The following is a 20,841-nucleotide window of genomic DNA, read 5'->3' on the forward strand; positions in this document are numbered from 1 at the left end:
GAATAAGCTGTGTGTTTTGGTTTAAAAAGAGAGTTGAGTAAATATAAGGTTTTTGTATGCGGAGTAGCAGAAACTTAAAAGGTTACATAAAAATTTCAGGGAGCAGAGTACAGAAGAAGCTTTGGAGGTTGCACAGGAAGCATAGGATGAAGTAATTAATGATAAGTTTTAGTAAGTTAGTTTGACTGTACTACAAAGGTAGGTAATAATCAGGGAGGGTGAGTACAATGACAATACCAGTGTTTTTAAATTGGTCTTTGGTTGTTAGCTTAAATTGTTTGGTGTGAGTCAGGGACCTTATTTCTAGTGGGAGTTTGTTCCATGCATTAGAGAGATGGTAGCTATATAAGTTGCACCCTGTGTTGGATTTGGGTTTATGGATTTTTAGTAGGTCTTGGGCTGAGCTTTGGAGAAGTCTGGTAGGGGAGTAGTGAGAGATGAGAGAAGATAGACTTGGACAGAAATCAGGCTGATATAGGATGGAGTGTATGATCTGGAGTTGAGATTGTAGGAACATGTGAGGTAGTTTGGGCCAGTTCAGGTATTTTAGGGAGAGACAGTGGTGAGATTTATATGTTTGATGAGCTGCAAATGTAGCTATTTTGTGGTAGGTTGATTCTAATTTGGTAAGTAGGGAGGAGTTCAGATTTGTGAGTATTTCGTAACAATAGGTTAAGCATGGTAGAAGGTAGCCATGGGTAAGGGAAATCCTAGCTTCAGTAGTTAGGAATTTGTTGTTCCTGTTCGATATTGTCAGCGTTCGAGATGCTGATAAAAACCCTAGTACAACCATTCTCCAAACAGGGGTTGGGGGGTAGCCTAATGGTTAAGGTGTTTGCCTTACAAACACAAAGTGCAAGGTTTGAGTCTCACAAGGGATAACTGACTAGACTTAAAATGGCTCGCAAGAGCAGTTAACTTAGTACTAATCTATGAACCTAAGTAGTCCTAAATTTTGGTAGGTTTTTTTGATACAATTGTTAATGTGAAGATCGAATTTTAGTTGATTGTCAATGGTCATGCCAAGAAGGTTTGTGCTAGTTTCGACTTCTATAAGAGTATTGTTTAGGGACCTTATGGAGAAGGAAAGTTTAATGTGGTTTGCAGGTTTAGATAGAAAGAGTAGTAATTTTGTTTTCTTAGGGTTGAGGATGAGCTGATTATTAGTGAGCCGTGTCTCTACTGAGTTGAAAGATGTCTGGGCATTTGTTAGGAGTTATAAGGGGAATTAGCAATAGTTATAAATGTAAAGTCATCTGTGTATTGGACAATGTTAGAATGAGGACAAGAGGAGTGGAGTGAGTTGGTGAAGATATTAAAGAGTAGTGATCCAAAAATGGAACCTTGGGGAACACCAGTTCTTACTGAGAGAGGGGGTAGATAGCACTGTGTCCCATCGTGCTGTCTGCAGCCTATCAGAGAGATAGCTAGAGAACCATGTAACTGTATCGGGGAGAAGTTTAGGTCTACAAGCTTACTAAGTAGCAGACTGTGTGAGACAGTGTCAAAAGCCTTAGAAAGGTCAATGAATAGACAGGATATGAGTTTGTGATCATCTTTAGCCAGGGCTAAGGTGTTGAGAAATTATAGTAGAGCTGTGGTTGTACTAGGGTTCCTATCAGCATCTCGAACACTGACAATATCAAATCTGATATTGTTGCATCAAAAATGCCGAAAGTGCAGAATGTCGAACGGGTAAATGGAAATCTCCGTAAGGGGAGATTTCCATTTACCTCAATGTAGTGCGGTCTTGGAGTTGGTATATTTAAGTAGTGGGAGGTGTGGGGGGTGAAGGAGGGCTTGCCCCCTGCCTACACCATTTAGTTTTTTTGTTTTTTGTTTTGTTTTTTTTTAATCAGCATTCAAAAACTGGATAGTTCGATCATGTCATTTCCACATTTAGTTATTCAAACTATTCAGTTTTCGAAATGCCGATATTGATGCGCTGTACTATGCTTGGGATGGAAGCCATGCTGTGTTGGACTGAGAAGCTTTTCTTCTAAGAGATAATGCATAACTTGTTTGTGTATACATTTCTCAAGGATTTTGGAGAGAGGACAGTGATTGGTCTGAAATTACATATTTTTGTGAAGTTACCTCCTTTATGAATAGGAAGAGTGTAAAACTGCTTCCAGATAGAAGGAACTTTTGACTCAGAGATGGAGAGATTGATTAGTATAGATACAGGCATAGCAAGGGAGTGTGCGGCAATCTGGAGAAAGTAAGAAGGAATATTGTCTGCTGATACAGAGCATGGTTTGAGCTTTGAGAGTAGAGTTTTGATATAGTCAGTGGAGACAGGCTTGAGAGAGAAGGAGTTTACTGAGAGGGTGGTTGAGGGGTGTATAGGGAGGTTTGAAGTGTTGTTTGAGAGTGTGGGGTTAAATAGTTTGAAAATGGATTTGATAAAGTAGGTGCTGCAGGTATTGGCAGTTTCTAAAGGTGACTTGCCAGGACATGGGTTTGGTAAAGTTGGGTTATCTGGATGTACTACTTGGTTTATAGCATACCAGAATTTTTTTGGATCAGATTTTAATGTTTTTTGGGGATTCTAATAAAAGTTTTTTTTGTCTTTGTTGCTAAGTTTTTTTGTCTGATTTCCAAGTTCTTTATACTTTAGGAGGTCAGCTGAAAGTTTGGTTTGTACCCATGTTTTCCATGCCCTATCTCTGGATTTCATAAGGGTACGGGTGGGTTTAGTTATCCAGGGTGAAATGTTTGCCTTTAATCAAACTTTTCTCAGTGGGGCTAGAGAATTTAAAATATTTAAGAAAGTTGAGTTGAAGGCATTTACTGCTTTACTGAGTGGGAACTGAGTAAGGAAATTCCAGTTAATTCTAGAGAGGAGAGTTTTAAAAGTGCCTGGGTTAAAGGTTGAAAGTTTGTGGCAGGTGATAAGCCGGTGTGGTTGGTGAGTGATCACTCAGGGCATCAGGCAGAGTTTTAGGTTTATGGTATTTGCTGGAGTTATAAACAAGTATTCAATCTATTAAGGAGCTTGAAGAATGAGAGTTATTAGTATGGGTAGGTTTGGAGATTAGTTGTTAAATCCATAGAGGTTTATGTGTTGTGGAGGGTTTGGATTATTAAGGTTATGTCAATTAATGTTTACGTCCCCAAGAAGGATAGTTTCATTAGGGAAATTTACGGAGAGATATTACAGTATGCTTTCCATTAAGGGGATGTTGTCCCTGGTGGAATACATATGGCTACTACTGTGATGGTAGTAAAGTCACTGGGTTTGAGAATTGCTATTAGTATTTCAGCACATGGAAAGGAGGGAGTTGGTTCTTTAGGAAGGAAGAGAGTGAGGTAGTTAGAGTAAACTAAAGCAACACCTCCACCTTTTTTCTTTAAGCGATCTTGGCGTAGTATATTATAACCTGGAGGAAGAATGTCTTTATGCATCTGGGGCAAAGTACAAAAAAAAAAAAAACAATCAGCCAGTACAATCCAGTGTCTGGGGAAGATAAACAGCCAGATTTAAAGGCAATTTGACAAGCTAGATTCTAAAGAAAAAAAAGGTCTTTTCTTTTCTGTTTTTATTTTTCTTTAAAAACGGGGAGCTGTAGTTCACTGAGCAGTAGAAAAATAATGTAGTTACGCCAGGGGTTTTAGAAAGGGACATGCAGTAAATTAGGGGTCAGTAGAGTACTAGTTAAAAAGCAATGGAATGTGATATATGCAAGTACACTACTGGGGATTCCTATGAAGCAAGGGCAGAACAGCTAAGTCAAAGGCATGCTCATTAGGTGCCCAAATCACTTCAAACAGCTCATCTCAAATCCAGAGAACCAGTTGCAGTAATAGATCATTCTAAATTGTCACAGACAGAAGGTCAGCTAGGGTGGGATGAAGGGGGCATTCACCTTGGTTGCAAAGTGTTAGGTGGTGAGATTGGCTCTTCAATCCATTTCCAGCGTTTGGAAATAAATGCCAGTATTGCATTTGTGGTCCGAAGTGAAGCACATTAGCATTTCATGTGGGGCAATACTTGTATCAGCTGCTTGCTACCAATATTTGCTGAAGTTTAAAATTGAAGAAACATTTTTCCCTCTTTTGCACCTGAACTTAGAGTTGTGGTGACAAACTGCAACAAATGGACCTGGATTAGTCCTTACATCAGGAGTGCCAGATCCAGATTGGAGAACAGAGGTTGTTTTCTTGAGTGAAAGACTTTGATGTGTTTGAAGCCCTCTGCTTGTGGTTGTTACTTTTATTTCACCTGCAGAAAAACATCCATTCTTTTCCAGGAGGGATCACCATCTCTAATTTAGATGTGGGATTTCCATGCCATCCACTTCTCACTCTGACGTGAACAACTCCAGTGCATGTTAGAGGTCTTAGTTACTGGAGGCCAAGAGGTTACCATCATCTGTAAACATCAAGGGCTCAGTCATCATGTCCCACATCCCAAACTGGATAGTTTCCAGATCTTGACTGTAGATTGATATCTTGAGGTTAAAGGTCATGAATAAGAGTGGAGATTTGATGCAGCCTTGAGACAATGCTATGACCACCCTGAACACATCTTCTTTAATGCCAGGAGTATGACACAACTCTCAGTCAACTAATATGGAGAGGTACAAAAAGTCATCAAAAGAAAGAAGGATCGCAGGGAAAGGTGGGAGATAGAAAAGACAGACCAGGCTAGGAAAGAATACTGGTTGGCTAACAAAGAAGATAAGAAGGGAGTTGCAATAGCAAAGGACAGGGCATCGAAGGGACTCTACCAGCTTTTGCAAAGTGACTCAGTAGGTGGCACAAAGAAAGTATATCAGGTAGGAAGGCAAAGAAAGAAAGATAAAGAAAGCAGTCAGGCACTCTTCGTAGGGGATGCTAACAGCAACCTGCTCACCAGTCCACATGACATCAAAGGCAGATGAACGGAGTACTCCCAGCAGCTTCTGAATGAAGAAAACCCACAGAAGTTGTACTGACACAGACACAGCCTATGATGAGAGAAGAAGAGGATCCCACCTTAGAAGAAGTAAGAATAGCACTAAGGAAAATTAAGTTATGGAAAGCAGCAAGGCCACAGCAGATATGATAAAGATGCTTGGTGAGAGAGGGGAGAAATGGCTCATGAGGGTGCACATAGCAGTGTGGAGAGAAAAGCTTATCCCAGATGATGGGAGAATAAGCATACTGGTGCCAGTGTACAGTAACAAAGGGGACATCCACAACTGTGGGCAGTCAAAAGCATCAAACTCCTGTCACATTGCATGAAAGTTCTGGATTGGATGATTGATAAACGGATATGCAGAGTGGTGGAAAGTAAGATGGGAGATGAGGAGTTTGGATTCAGATCAGGATGCAGCACAACTGACCCAATGTTTGCAGTGAGACAGATAGTTGAGAATAAACTAGAGATGAGGAAAGACTCCAAATGGGCATTCCTAGACTTGGAGAAAGCATATGACAAAGTCCCAAGAAAGCTGGATTGGGCAGTACTGTGGTGCTTTGAAGTCCCAGAAACATTGGTAGAATTAGTGCAGACTATGTACAAGGACCCAAAGACTCAAGTATGAACACTGTTTGGTCTCATAGAGGGGATCCCAGTGGGTATGGTTGTGCACCAGGGTTTATCTCTGAACCAACTGCTGTTCTTACTGGTGATGGACTACATTAGAAAACAGGCAAGAGCAGACATTTCAAGAAAGATGTTGTATGCAGATGATGTAACATTACAGATAGAATGAGCAAGAACTTCAGCAAAAAAAATACGGGAATGGAACGCAAAATTGAAGGCACATGGGATGAAACTAAGTACAAATAACATAGTGGTAATAGCAGCAAATAGAGGTGATCAGAAGTTGAGAAGTGAGATAGAAGGGAAGATAGTGAAACAGTTAAATAGCTTCAAGTGTCTGGGAGGGGTAGTCGAAGAGAAGGGAGGTCTGAATGAAGAGGCCTAAGCTAGAATCAGAGGGACAGCAGCCAACTGGCATAGAGAGTCAAGTGTAGTGTATGACAGAATGCCAAATAAGCTGAAAAGTAAGGTGTACAAAATGATTGTGCAAGCAGTGCTACTGTATGGTACAGAAACATGGGAAGTAAAGGCAGAGAAGATGAGAAATCTAGAGGTGATAGAAATGAAGAGCCTGAGAAGGCTGGTAGGATATGCTCAATGTGAGACAAATGAAGAAATGAGGACATAAGAGCAGAAGCCAAAGTAGCTCCAATTGCAGAAAGGTCAAAGAGAACAGATTATGCTGGTTCAGGCACATGTGCAGAAAAGCAGAAGACAATCTGGTGAAGAAGATTTGGGACAGACAGGAAGAATGTAAGAGGAAACAAGGGCATCCAGCAAAGATATGGATGGATTGTGTGAGAGAAGATCTGCAACGATCAGGTATGAGTGTTGAAGAAGGCAGAAGTGTAGCACTGAATTAAGATGGTGACAGTTAACATCATACCCCATCCCATGTAAAAAATGGGAAAAGGGGTTTGATAATGATAAATAGTATACCTTATAATATCTTTACAAGTGTTCCACACTAGCTGTAAATCAGAAGATACAGCTGCAAAGTCTATAAATCTACATCACTATCTGATAAACTGTTCTGCATGGTACTAAAAACTGAATCACAGACTGATAGTTGTAAACAGTTGTAAATCAACAGACTAAACTCAAAACCAGCATATCTTAATATGCAATTGTTTCAGTAAGTCATACTTGTAGAGCCTGGGAGGCTACCTGGTTCTGCAGTTTGCAAGAAGTGATGACAAGTTTATTTGTACCACAGGAGCACATGTTTCTAATAGACAAGGTGATGATAATCATTGCTGGAATATGATAAATGTGATTATTATATTTAATCATCTGATCCCTTATGAACAACAGAGACAGTGCCTAGAGAGCATGAAAAAAAAATTATAGCTCAATTTTCCACCTAAACTTGTAGAAACAGCTTCACAACCAAACAAAAGAGCAGGTCCTACCAGACAAAAAAAGTTTCTATCAAAAATTTTTGAACAACCAACATTCCTACCCGAGGAAATTCTGGCACTCAATAAACAAATTACTATCTCCAGGGAACCCCTCTTCACCAAACCCCTTCCCTAAGAAACTTTCTAGTGAAACTGCCACCCTACTTAAGAACTTTTTTATCAAAACAGTAGAAAAGCTTACTAAACCAGACACTCTCTATATTAAGACTCTACCTCCCACCTCATCTCTTCCCTCATTCTCCCTAGCACCTATAGCAACTTCCTTCATCAGATCACTTCTTAACAAACTCAAACCCGGTTCCCCATCAGACAACAAACCTCCTCCATTATTTCTGAAACATGCACTTGGAGACGTAGCATATACTGTATCTGTACATATCAATAGATCCATTCAAGAAAATATCTGGAAAAAATTCTTTATAATACCCCTCCACAAGGGAGGAAATTCTATAGAACCCTTAAATTACAGGCCTATTGCCATATTATCCCCTTTATTCAAGATACTGGAAATATGTATACATAGACAAATACTAAACCACCTCTTACAGACAAACCTAATTACACCCACACAGCACAGTTTCCGACCCTCCCACAGTACTACCACTGCCCTCCTATCTTTCACACACAACATTGCCCAAGCCAAAGATAATAATAAACTTGTATCAGCTCTATTCCTCAACCTATTCAAAGCATTTGATACTGTTTCCCATCCCATCCTCCTAAATAAACTTTCTAACCTACAACGCTCTACCTCCACTACCTCCTGGCTTAACAGTTACCTCTCAAACAGATGTCAGTCCGTCTAATGACAAACATCATTCCCCCCTTTCCATCGGCTCTCTCCTGAGCCCTCTACTTTTTAATATATTTACAAATAACCTCCATGTCTCCTGCCCCAATATACCTTAATACAGTAAGCAGACAATTCCACAATTATTAACACCTTCGACAATATACAAAATCTCCATACTGTCACTCAACAATCTCTGCACCCAGTAGAACAATGGCTAACTGAAAACAACCTGCTTCTCATCCCCAAAAAGATCAAGCTTCTCCTTTTCCTTCCAGAAGACCTCAATCCAGTTAGACAACTTCACCATCTCATCCTTAGATAATACAATTATCACTGCCGGCTCAAAAACCAAATTGATTGGCGTTACTATTTACAACCAATTAAAATTTGGCCTAAATATCTTAAACTGTATCAAAAAGTCCAATCAAAAACTAGGTCTTCTATACTGCAACAACAAAGATATACCTAACAAATATAAACCTATACTAGCTCAAACGTGTATTCTACCATCCCTGTTATATGCTACTCCCATACTTACTAACCTATATTCCTGAAAAGCTTAAGATGGCCTGAGCTCCCCCACATGCTTCAACTATCACAACTACAAATTGCACATAGCATTCTGAATAGCCCCAACTCCTGCCCTCCCCTTGCATTCATACTTATACCCTGCACACCGAATTGTGACCTCTAGGGTTGCCACTTTTTCAAATGCCCAAAGTGGGACATTTTGCGTAGAAATGTGAAATTTTGCAAGACAAAGCCTACTCATGGCCAATGCAAAGGACAGAACTTCACGTTTGCCAAAATAAGAGCTTATTTTTGTAGCATTTGACATGCTTATGCTATTTCAAGTAATATTTATGTGTTTCAGATACAAAATAACTGTTTTAAGAAACTATTAAAGAAAATGTAAGAAATATATTTTGTCTTAAAATCTCAGGACATTTGCCATTTTTTTAGGTTTTTTTTTGCAGTACACAACTGCCCAAAGTGGGACTGTCCCTCGGAAAGAGGGACAGGTGGTAACTCTAGTGACCTCAGAAGCACACAACAAAACCTACTTTAGGTGGCCAATCCAAACAAAAATATTGGAAAACTACTTTACAATGATTCAATTTCATACTCATGGAACAAACTTCCATTGTCCCTTCGCTCCTCTAGCAAAAGTGAAGAATTCAAAAAACAACTAAAAATTAATTTCCAACATGCATGGATCTGTACTTGTCAGGAAATAACTTAATGAATTTTTCGTCTTCTTCTCTCAAGTAACATAGCTGCCTGGTATTTCCTATTTAAACTGTCTACACATACTCTCTCTGCATTTAATACCTGTGCTATTAAATGCATCTTTGATATACTATGTCATGATGTTACTCTGAACTGTACATTACATATTAGAAAATATTTTTTATTTTAAGGCATTGCTAAATTTCCTTGTATATAACTTAATGCTAACTAAACTTCTCAAACATATTGCTACTGCATTCTCAAAATACTGTGCTTTTGCCTTGTAATTATTCCTGTTGTATATTTTTCTTTCTCTGTTTTTGTACTGTATCTTACAGCTTGAATTGTTAGTTTTCTTTTCTTATTTTTACTAATTACTTTCCTGGAGCTTTTCTTCTCTGGTCTCCTGTGAAAAGGGGCTCTCTGGGCCCAGTCTGAGTAACCCGGTTAACAAATGTAAAAATAAATAAAACAAATAAATTACTTAGGGAGCATGAATGAATAGACTGCCGGATAAATTGATATGATTTATTGGTTACTTGACAGAAAAAAACACCTTTATTCTGTCAGGATTTATTTCTGTGATATGTTGCTGCCAGATATCGTTGTTTCTTAATTTGATTTTTCATTTGTTTAATCAGTACCGGGAAAGAAAATAAGCCAGACAGCCCAAACAATAACTGATGAAGTGTGCTGTTATACTGTTTGACAACACTTCCTACACAGTAGATGTGCTACTTTTTCATCATTCAGTTTTAAAGCTGAGTCATTTTAACATGCAATGACTGTTTATTACTTGTTACAAAAAGAGATGCAGACTTGTTGTACATGACTAACAGTAGAGCCAAAACTAAATTTCTAAATAAAATTAATAATGTTCAGACTTTGAAATCATTATGTATTTTATATAGTTATTTAATAGTTAAGCTGAAGCTAGGAAAGAGGTGATGGTGATAACTTAGTGCCTAAATGGTGGGGAATCATAATTTCTCCTAAACAATGGAAGTCATAGTCTATACAGACTATGATGGATTTGAACTTCCTCCATGGAAGGACCTAAAAGCTCTGTGACACAGTTGTTCATGATGATGCTTAGAATCAGCTATATTTTGTAATGACTCTCCATTCTTTGAACCAGCTATCTTTTGTAATGACTCTCCATGCTAGGGCAAACTTACAGAATCATTCTCATACGTGTAGTCCTAGGCAGTGTCCAAGACTGCAATTGTTATGAATATTTACCCTCCTTCATAAATTGGCTTTTACCACCAGGAGTCAAAACAATCTGATGCTTGAGGGTCATCTTGTCTATGGGCGTTGATCTCTTCTTTCCTTGGACATTGCTTGAGTTTAGAAGAAGTAGCCCAAAGGGGAATCATAAAAGCCCTGGACCATAGTGATGGTTGCTTTCTTCATTAGACAATCACCAGCCAACTCCTAAGAAAGATGGCAAAGGAAGCTTTCTCCTGGAATGGTATATGCATGTATTGTTTACTTATTCTCAACTTTAAAGGACACATCAGTAAGCCCACCACACCGATAACTGAGTCAACAGAGAAAAAAGTACTGTGAGGCATACAGCCTCCAACTGAGAAAGCCACATATAGGCTCTTGGTCAGTTGTCCCTGACATAGAAAAGTTTGAAAGTTTTTTCCATGCTTGGTTTACTAGGGAGACTAGAACTCAGACACATGAAGCATCTGGTTGAAGGACATAAACCCCAGTGAGACAACACAACACAGACTCTTACCCACTCTTCCAGTGTTTTAGACAACTTATTGGGCGATAAGGTACGAAAGTGCTGTAGTGTTTTTGTATCTTGAGTTAGCCTCCACAGATTCCATTGGGATTTACTCTAGCATGCTACTATATCTGGTCAGGATCTCACTTCACATGTCCAGGTGGTTATAGACGGCGTTTACTTTCTCAGTAGCTAGATGGACATACAGGCCACATACATGGCATCCTTAATTACTGGCTCCATGAGAGGATGGCCAAAGGTAGATACTCATGTTGCTGTCTCTAGGTGGAATTAATGTGGATCACATAACATTCCATAATGGATGTCTGAGCTTTAAAGTAGCTGTAGTGAAGGAAGGCCTTAGCTGAATAATAGAAAAACACAGTTCACCTTTTACCTTCCAATAATTGACTAAAGTTGAAATAAATACAAAATGTGGAAATTTCCTTTCATTAAAGTAATAAACTTTATTTTAACAGGTTGAAACATGACTAGCACCTTGTCTGAGATACCTTCATGGGTCAGTGTCTTTATCCGTCTCAGGTTTAATGACCTGTGGATCTTCTGACATCCCATGAGACAGAAGATGAAGAAGACCCTCTTCCCTTCAGCCCTGGAGTAGAGGTGTATATACATGATCAACTTAAGCAGAGTAGAACATGCAATAAACAGATACTAAGTTTTAGCTGAGAGGGTGGAAGTGTCCTAGAAGGCACTAACAATTAGCGGCATGGGAGGTTTGACAGGCTTGTGTCAGAACATGTTTCTAAAGGGAGTGCTTCCACTCCCATAAAGCAGTTTGCATCGTCTTCTTCAGATCCTCTGATCCTGGAACAGGAGGATCTAGTGAACTGCTCCTCATGTTGTATCATCAAGTACTGATGGACCTAGGAAGAGACATTTTGTGTTAAATGTTACTATGGTGAAACAGTCAGATGATTTGAGGGAATGCCCCCTATGAGCATAATTGTTGTAAATGTTTTCTGAACATTTGAATGGGGGTTGGCAGATGACATCTCAAGAAATATCCTCTCCAAGTTGGTTGCCTGGGATGCACCTATCTCTGACCCCTCATTAACTGCTAAAGTGGAGGGAAGACATATTTATGCCCTTTTAGTCAAGGGTGAGGATGTTGCACATGTATCCAAGGAGACCATCAAGAACAGGCTTAAATCTAGGAGGGCTAGATTTTCTTTGAGAACTGATGTTCTTTGCGTTTCACTGTTGTAGTCCTGACTTGTGGGATTTCCTGCTGTGGAAGCCCTTGTCTTGCCTGACTACCAGAGTAAAAGTCTTCCCTCCTCCTATGACCAGCAAATGCACTTGACTGACATTAACACTTTGGAGTATAAGTGGAGTTATTACCTCAGTTCTTTATTGCCATCAGAGCCCAAAGTAGACAATGCCGTACATGTGTCATTTGGTTCTTACTAGAGTGAAAACTTCTAAGGCTGAATATCCCATTGGGGAACTTTTTCCTTTTTTTTAAATAATGTCAGAGAAAGTTAACAATTGTCTCCATTGTGGTAAACAAATTCCACATCAGGATTTTCCTACCCTCTGTTTTATTTGTTTAGCCCCTTCACACTATGTCCCAAATTGTCATTTCTGCACCTGATTCAACTCTAGAACTATTAGGTGTAGGGTGGCCATTTTAGCAAGATTTCTTAGTGAGTCCCCTGAATCTCCATGTGAGATGGCATCCGTTCCTGCATCTCAGTGTTGATCTGACTAAATGTAAATGGCCTAAGCTTAGGCCTTCCATACACAACCGATCACCTTCAGATAGCCCACCATGACTGGTTATCATGGAAGTCAGTGAGGCACTTTTACAGCCCCCTCCCACAATCAAGGTAATGGATAAGGCCCCCTACCAAGACTATACCTATCAACTGTCCAGATTTCTGTAGAATGTCCAAATTTTTGCCTCATATTTTTGATCTATTTCTCATAAAATTTGTGGTTTTCTGGAAAATCACTGGGATGATCTGTGGACTGAAGTCACCAAATAATGACATTATTATATTATAGACACATTTGAATTTCAGCCTTGAAATCCTTCAGAAAATTTATGTAAACACAATCCCTGTTACGCTAGCAACTTTCTAAGTTTATAAGAGCAATATTTAAAATCTGTCCCTATTTTTGGGCCTTTGTACCCCAATTTTGTCAGGCTTAGTCCAGATTTCTTGCACTATGAGGTTGAGAGGTATGACCAAGACCCTTTTGGAGGCTGGTATGCCATTAGAACCCTCTACACTGTCACCAGTCACTGAACACCATTTGTCAGTTGAGTCCAAGACCACTAAGTAGGCCACACCTTCTAGCAGACAAAGCTATACCATTATACCTCAAAGGTATTTAGGAGTCCATGCTTCAGATACCTCCAGGCGAAAACAAAAAACCTACATCTAGGAAATCTTATCATTTTTCCCATACTTTCAGCTCTCAACCTCAAAAGGAATTAGTTAAACTGGCAGAGGACCTGCTTTCTCTGGTAAGGGGCAGACACCACCACCCTGAATCTACCTCTGGGAAAGGGTGAGAAGGTCATTGAAAAAGCAATCAGTAAAAACAAAATGAAAACTCTAGCAAACATAGAACTTTCACTGGGTGACCTCCCAAATCTCTTGTATCAGAAGCACATGGGATACATGCAAATGATCCTTATGAACATCAGGTGTGTAAGATAACTGGCGATTCTGAATGCCCATGACTTGTTTCATCATTTTAATGGACAATTTCAGGCCAAGAAAGCCAAACCCCACTAGCTGTGGATATGCATATTTCGGCCTTGATATGACCTCATCAGCACACCACAAGCAGAGTGTTTGACTAAGCATTAGAAACACAGGGCTGTTATACCCAGCTGATGTCCAAGGGTGCTATTTGTACTCAAAGAAAATTACATGTTCACATATGGCCCAAAGATGTAGGGAAGCAAATTATCCCTACCCTCACGATCTAGCTATGGGAATAAATTTACAGTTCCCCCCAGCTAACCCTAGGGGGTGCCCTGGCTAATCCTAATGGGTGGCACTGGTAGACTACATTTATCCAGAAGGTGTGCTACCAACAAGCAGACAAATCAGAAGCCTTTAGGCATCCTCAAGTGGTGGTTGCTTGGGAGATTCCTCTCATCATGACCAAGGGATGGGGGACCCCAGAGATGGAACTCCTCACCACTAGGGAAAGCACACAGTGAAGCTAGGCTTTCATAACAATGCTCTATTTCCCAAAAATACCCATAAATCTTGAAGCAGCTAGCCATATGTATATCACCAGTTTGAGCTATCCTACTCTGGTACTTTCTTCTCCTTAGCCTTCCTGCTAATCTTCTACCTATAAGCTTGGAGTATACCTTCTGACTCTATCTATTAGCTGGATGGTTACTGTCTTCTGGTGGGGGGTGGGGGGCATCTGTCTCTGTGCCTTCAGACGCTACTACACTGACATCAGAGACATAACTTGGGGCACCCAAGTATGATCCTGATAACACTTCCCCTCCTTCCCCACTTCTGTGCATTAGCTTGTGCAGGACACCATAGAGAAAGCCAGGTGGCCTAGCTCTAGAAAAGCCTGGGCAACATAATAAGAAGGCTTTTGTACTGGAAGTGCACAGTTCTGTCAGGACCCCAGCAGGGCCAAAATCCCTGTTACTACTCTTAAATCCTCTTTCTCTAGGCTTTTCTCACCTATCCTGCACGGCTCAGGTTTCAGCTATTTAAGCCTTTATGCTCTCACACTCACCTACCTTTGCCCATGTTCTGGTAGGGCCTTCCATTCCTGATCCCTCAGGTGAACTCATACACTATCTTGCTACTTAACTCTTATCTTAGAAAAAAATTAATCTTCTGACAACGAACCCCATCTGCTTGTTTCCTATCTCTCCAGTTGAGGAATCTCTGTCTCTCTAGGCTTTCAGTCCTGATCCTACCATCAACCCAAGCCGGGGACTGATGCCTTCCTTTTTTCTAGCCAGGAACCTACCTCTTTTCTCTCCAAATCCCCAGTACAGAGGGAAGGGTACCCTTCCTTGCTCAAAACTTCCATAGGCAGCTATCCTACTACATGGCCACTATAAAACTGGTCAGATTTTTCTAGACATTGAAATTTTACCAGTCTTTCACTCAGTGGAGGAGATCCTGTATCTTGCAGGCCATTTGTAAGGGGATCTCTTTCTCCCCCTGTCTCTTTCCCCAGTACACTCTTTTTGTATCATCAGGGAAGGATATCTCCTGTGTCTGGAAGGGCCCTTTCCATTTCAACAGCTGGGCCTTCTATTGCCTTCATGCAGGGCATACCTACCTAGAGAAAGAGGAGCCTGCTATTTGATATTTTGTACCTTTGTACACCAGACACTACCTCTGTCAACCTTCTTCTACTCCAGTTCAGATTTTGCTTCTATTTCTCTTCATAACCTCCTTTTCTCATCCTAATTCACTACCACCCCTCATTTAAGCTCTGGGAATCTTCCCATAAGTCAGGACTGCAGCGGTGAAACACGAAGAACACAGTACAGTTATATACACTTACAATAAATGTAGATGTTCAAGTATACTCACCATTGCAGTAATCTTTTCCTTCTTTCTTCCCCCATAGCTTGCATGGTGGATATTACTTTTTCTCATGTACCGAGGATCCCTCTGCTACACTCCTGCCTGCCTAGGGATCCTGGCCCTATCCATATGGCCTGAACCTGCTGCTCCTGTTGGGGGCTCCAAAATACAAGGGCAAGAAAACAACTGAGGTAATGATGTAGGAGGACTCCACTTATACCCAGCATACCGACATAAGTCAATTGCGTCCATCGGTCACAAAAGGAGGGAAGACTTTTACTCTGGAAGTAGGGTTGGCCAAGGGCTTCCACAGCAAGAAATTCCACAAGTCAAGACTGCAACAGTGAATAGACTTGAACATCTACATTTTTGGTAAGTGTACACAGCTGTAGTTTTCCTCTCCAATTCTTTGGTCTTTTGATGGTGTTCTAGCATAGGCATGGGTCTGCCTGTGGGACCTTTTCCCAGTCAATTCACTGGGCACTTTTAACTATGGTTATTCTCTAAGTAAGAATGCTGGCCAGCAGTTTCTGCTACCTACATCTTGGGGTGGCCATCTTGAATTTCTGGCACTTATGGCAGTGCATCATCTTCTCCTTTCCAAGGCAGTACAGGCAGTGTTGGTTCCAAGGCAGTATAGGTAGTGCTAGTTCCAAGGCAGTAGAGGCAGTGTTGGTTCCAAGGCAGTAGAGGTAGTGCTGGTTCCAAGGCAGTAGAGGCAGTGTTGGTTCCAAGGCAGTAGAGGTAGTGCTGGATCCAAGGCAGTAGAGGCAGTGTTGGTTCCTAGGCAGTAGAGGCAGTGTTGGTTCCAAGGCAGAAGAGGTAGTGCTGGTTCCAAGGCAGTAGAGGCAGTGTTGGTTCCAAGGCAGTAGAGGTAGTGCTGGTTCCAAGGCAGTCGAGGCAGTGTTGGTTCCAAGGCAGTAGAGGCAGTGTTGGTTCCAAGACAGTAGAGGTAGTGCTGGTTCCAAGGCAGTAGAGGCAGTGCTGGTTCCAAGGCAGTAGAGGCAGTGTTGGTTCCAAGGCAGTAGAGGTAGTGCTGGTTCCAAGGCAGTAGAGGCAGTGTTGGTTCCAAGGCAGTAGAGGTAGTGCTGGTTCCAAGGCAGTAGAGGCAGTGTTGATACAAGTTTTTGCTTTTAATGTAGTGGCCATACTCATACTTTGATGATTTCAGTGTTTTAGGCATCAGACATGGGAATTTCCCAGATCAAAAGTAAAGGTCAAGACCAAACTGTGCAAGCAACAGAAAAGAAATGTGATATTCATGGGCTAGACACACTTTCCTAATGTACCTCATGACGTGTTGTGAAGGATGCATGTGTCTTAGACTGCACAGGACCTTCAGAGAAAATAGCCAAATAGGAGTTGAAGGTAGGATGAACCTAATCACAAACGTGTCAAGAAACTGTCACTTTGTTAGATCCATTATGTGATATGCCCTGCTTGTCTTACTATCCTTGCAGACCTAGGGAATTGTCAGGATTACTATACTATCTTATTGCCTTTAAATAAAAGTGCAGCCAGGCATACTTTTAATACTGATCTGAAAGCATTTCTCTGACCGTCTCTCAGAAATACTGTGGCTTTCTGAGGCTAAAGTATGTATATAGTGTGAAAACTAGCATGAAAAGTCAGTCCAAACCTGAACTGATCATCTTTTTAAACATTTTAATATTAAAACAAATTAGAGTTTTGAGGATACTGGCTCAATTTCACTGTTAAACTACTTTAAAAATTTAAATAGATTATTTTGTAATAAAAGTCAACTTTTTCAGCACTGCAGAGTTTGGTAATTACTGCATAAATTATTGCAATGCAATTTGTTTTACAGAAAAGTGTACATTCTAGATGTCTTAAATATTATAATCTCTCAAACTATAAATTTATTAAAAGTTAAAATTGGAAATAATAATTAGAAATTAATTAGAGGCAAAACATATCTTTAGAAAATTCAGTTACCATCAATTCTACAGTCACACAGGAAAACAGTTTAAGCCTTCAAAAGCACTCTGAAATGATTTCTTAACTAAATATCACATGGGATGGCATTGGTGAAACAAGAACTATATATGTATGTGTGTGTATGTAGACATAAAACAATTGCTAATTTGAAAAAAAAAAAGACTTAGAAAGAGGAGATACTGCTGACACTATTGCCTTAAGCTTTTAAGCTAAAGCTGTCACAGAACCTCAAGACCTTCAGCATTTAATCCAGATTAAATGAGATGCATAACTATAAATATTTAGATGTTAAAGAAAGGCATCTGATATTTAAAGCTGATACAGAATGTAAACAATTGATTGCTTTGAGCTGTCCAATTAGAATTCTACTTTAGTCCAAAACTGTATTAGTATTTTATATTTGCTAACCAGGTAAACCCTCTGGACAAAGTGTCCCCTTTCAAGGGCAACCCAGGAGTACTGTTTGGTTAAGTGACTTGCTCAGAATCAAACAATAGACAAATGGAGGTAGAAAGATTCAAACCCTGTGCATTTGACCACAGGATGCAACTCGGTAGCAGGTCAGAGCCATAACATTCTATGTCAACTTGTAAAACCAAGGAAGACACTTCATAACATAAACAACTCTGCATATCAAAGACATAAATCACAATCAGATATCCTGGTATAGTGAGTTACAGAAATTAAGGCAAAAGTATTAATGTTCATTCTCCCGCAACAATTTGTCCATTTTTTGAATGAGCACTAACACGACCATAGAAACTCAGTATTACACAACAAACAAAGCTTAGCTGACATTATTTTATTTCTTTCCTTTTTACTTTCAACCATTTGCTTTATTTATTCAATGATCATGTTACAAAAAAACAAAAATGAGAAGAAATGGGTGAAGTATTTCTGACGCTGCATCAGCGCATTAGAAACTTTCCATCAGTGCATTTCATTTCTATGTATATTAACCAAGAAAAAAAACTTGGGTTATCTAAAACAAGACATAAATGTTAAGATGTTTTTTAACTATATACAAAGAAAAAGGGAACACACTTTTCCATTTAATTGTATGACATTGTCAGCCCTCATGTTCACAACAATGAGATTATACATCTGGGCTTGTTTACAAGTTCAGTATAAATCTAATAGTTATAAATGTAAAGCCCATTATTTAGTAAGGTTAGCAGTCAGTTGGTTACAATAACTAGTCAGAATTCTATAGCCCCATTGTTATCCCAATACTCCCACTTTTTATGGACATGTGATGTTGTCTTAGTAGGATTCCATAATTCCATTCTTTTAATTGTTTCTATTATCTTAATTAGATAGGACTGGGGGAATCACTGGATTTCCATAATCTAGCTATAACCTTTTTTGCTATTAACAAAATTAGGGAGAGAAGAGCATTTAAGTGTTTTTTTTCTCTCTCTCTGAAATAATCAGCATCCCTTTCATAAGTTCCCTATTCGCCTGTTACTCTTCCCATATGCCTTGCAATATTCAGTTTAAACAGACTCACATCTTCACAATCCCAGAACTTGTGATCCCAAAAGCCTCTTTCTTGCTTTAGACAACTCTAGCAATTACCCTCCAGTTGATAGTATATATTCTGTAGCCTGGCTGGGGTGTAGAAGTACCTGTAGAGACACTACTATGCAAAAATTCAAAATGTTCTTGATTTTGTTGCATATCTGGGAACTTGTGAAATTGTTTGCTTAATTTCTCATACCATTTCATTCTGACCTTGTCTAAGACCTGAGATTTGTTAGCCATTATATATCTTACTGATAAACCTTGTCTTGTGCCCTTATCCAATCTTGCATCCAGAATATATATATATATATATATATATATATATATATATATATATATATATATATATAAAAGAAATCGCGTGCCCGATCTAGGTCTTGTTACTTTATATTTTCCTTTAATTCAGTGATAATGACATTGAGTAATAAGTGGTTTACAATAAGATATATTCCAGTTTTGTTTGGCTTTATCCCATTCACAAATTCTACTCCCGATGAGCAGGTGCTCCCAATATCTTGAGCTTGGCTTCTACTTCCCCTAAATGGATCCAGCTGATGCCTGATGTGTTTTAGGTTGACTGTCTAAGGTTTAGCTTACTAGGAGAAGTCAAAACTTCTGACTCTTAAAGTCTACTCTTTCTGGTATCTTCCTACCTATCTTGGACAGATGGTTTGGAGCATATTGCTGACCCATAGTTTCCTTGATTATCTTCCATAAACCTAAGCTACCCTCGGCTTCATATATTTCTTCTTGCTGAAAGGGCATTTTCCTCCAATGGGATTCATAAGATGCTATTTGAAGTAAATAAAGCAGCCTGAGCTGAGTTGCTATAAAATACTCTTTAAGATCTGGTGGTCCCAATCCCCCTAGATCCTTAGACAACAATAACTTCTCCCAGCTCATACTCTCTTATTTGTTGTCCCATATAAAGCCTTAAAATTTGTTTATTTTCTTTCTTCCCCCACCAGTCTTTAGAGGGTTGATGAAACTATGCTCAACCTACATAAAGCATCAAGTAAAATAAAAATAGTTGTATTGCTTGTATTTTGTTGTCCAGGTCTAGTGGCAGTGGTTTCCACTGCTTAATCCTATTAACTATTTTTTCTAGTGTTTCCTTTCACATCAGCTCAGCTGGCTGTTGAATAGATAAATGAAACTAGATAAGGATACATAACTGATTGCTAATGCTGTGGTTTTGTTTTCATTTATTTTTATCCATGTAATTCCCCATAACTACATAGTCTCCTAAACAGATCATCAAAATTTTTCTCCGGAGCTGTTAAACAGAAAAAACACGTCTGCAAATAAAGCTATTTTTTCCTCGTTCATTCCCCTGTTGTAGATAAGTGATGTTAGCTTAGGCATGGTGGTTTCTGGGAAAGAAAAAACTAAGCCAGCAACAAGTGAGCCATGAAAAAAATGTAGTTTATTAAAACTACTTAAGACTTCATAAAAAGCTTAATTTAACAGACCGGTTTCGGCCTGGATTTAACCTGGCCTTCTTCAGTGTATAACAGAAAAAAGCTTACCAAGTGAAAAAAGTCTTATATGGTAAAACAAAACATTTGATTGGCTGACAAGACACATCCTAGTCATTAAACTCATGAATATTCATGCTACACTAAGTAATATTTATACATCACAAAAATTTGACTCATAAATATTCATTAAGCCCTGGATTAAATAGGGCACCAAGTTTGGTAATCCATTTCTTTTCTTTTGCATCAAGTTTGTGATGCCAACCAGATTTATGGGTTCGATCACCAATGAGTTTGTCAATAATAATAAAATGAAACTGAGCTGTTTGATGTTTAAGTGTGTGTTTATATAAAGCATTGGAAGTTCTTTTACATTTAATGTCACTCAAGTGCTCTGACATGCGTAACCTAAAAGGCCGAGAGGTCTGACCTATATAAAAAGAGTGGCAACTACAACAAGCCATATAAATAGCCCAGTCAGTGTTACAGTTGGCAAAAAATCGAATGTCAAATACTGTGCTACTGTTTCTGCTACTGAATTCTTTTGATTTCAGAATATGTTTACAGTTAATGCAATGACCACAAGGGAAACAGCCAATAAGT

This window comes from Protopterus annectens, chromosome 12.part0 (genome assembly GCF_019279795.1).
Source record: "Protopterus annectens isolate FY-2018-M chromosome 12.part0, PAN1.0, whole genome shotgun sequence".
Classification (NCBI taxonomy): Eukaryota; Metazoa; Chordata; order Ceratodontiformes; family Protopteridae; genus Protopterus; species Protopterus annectens.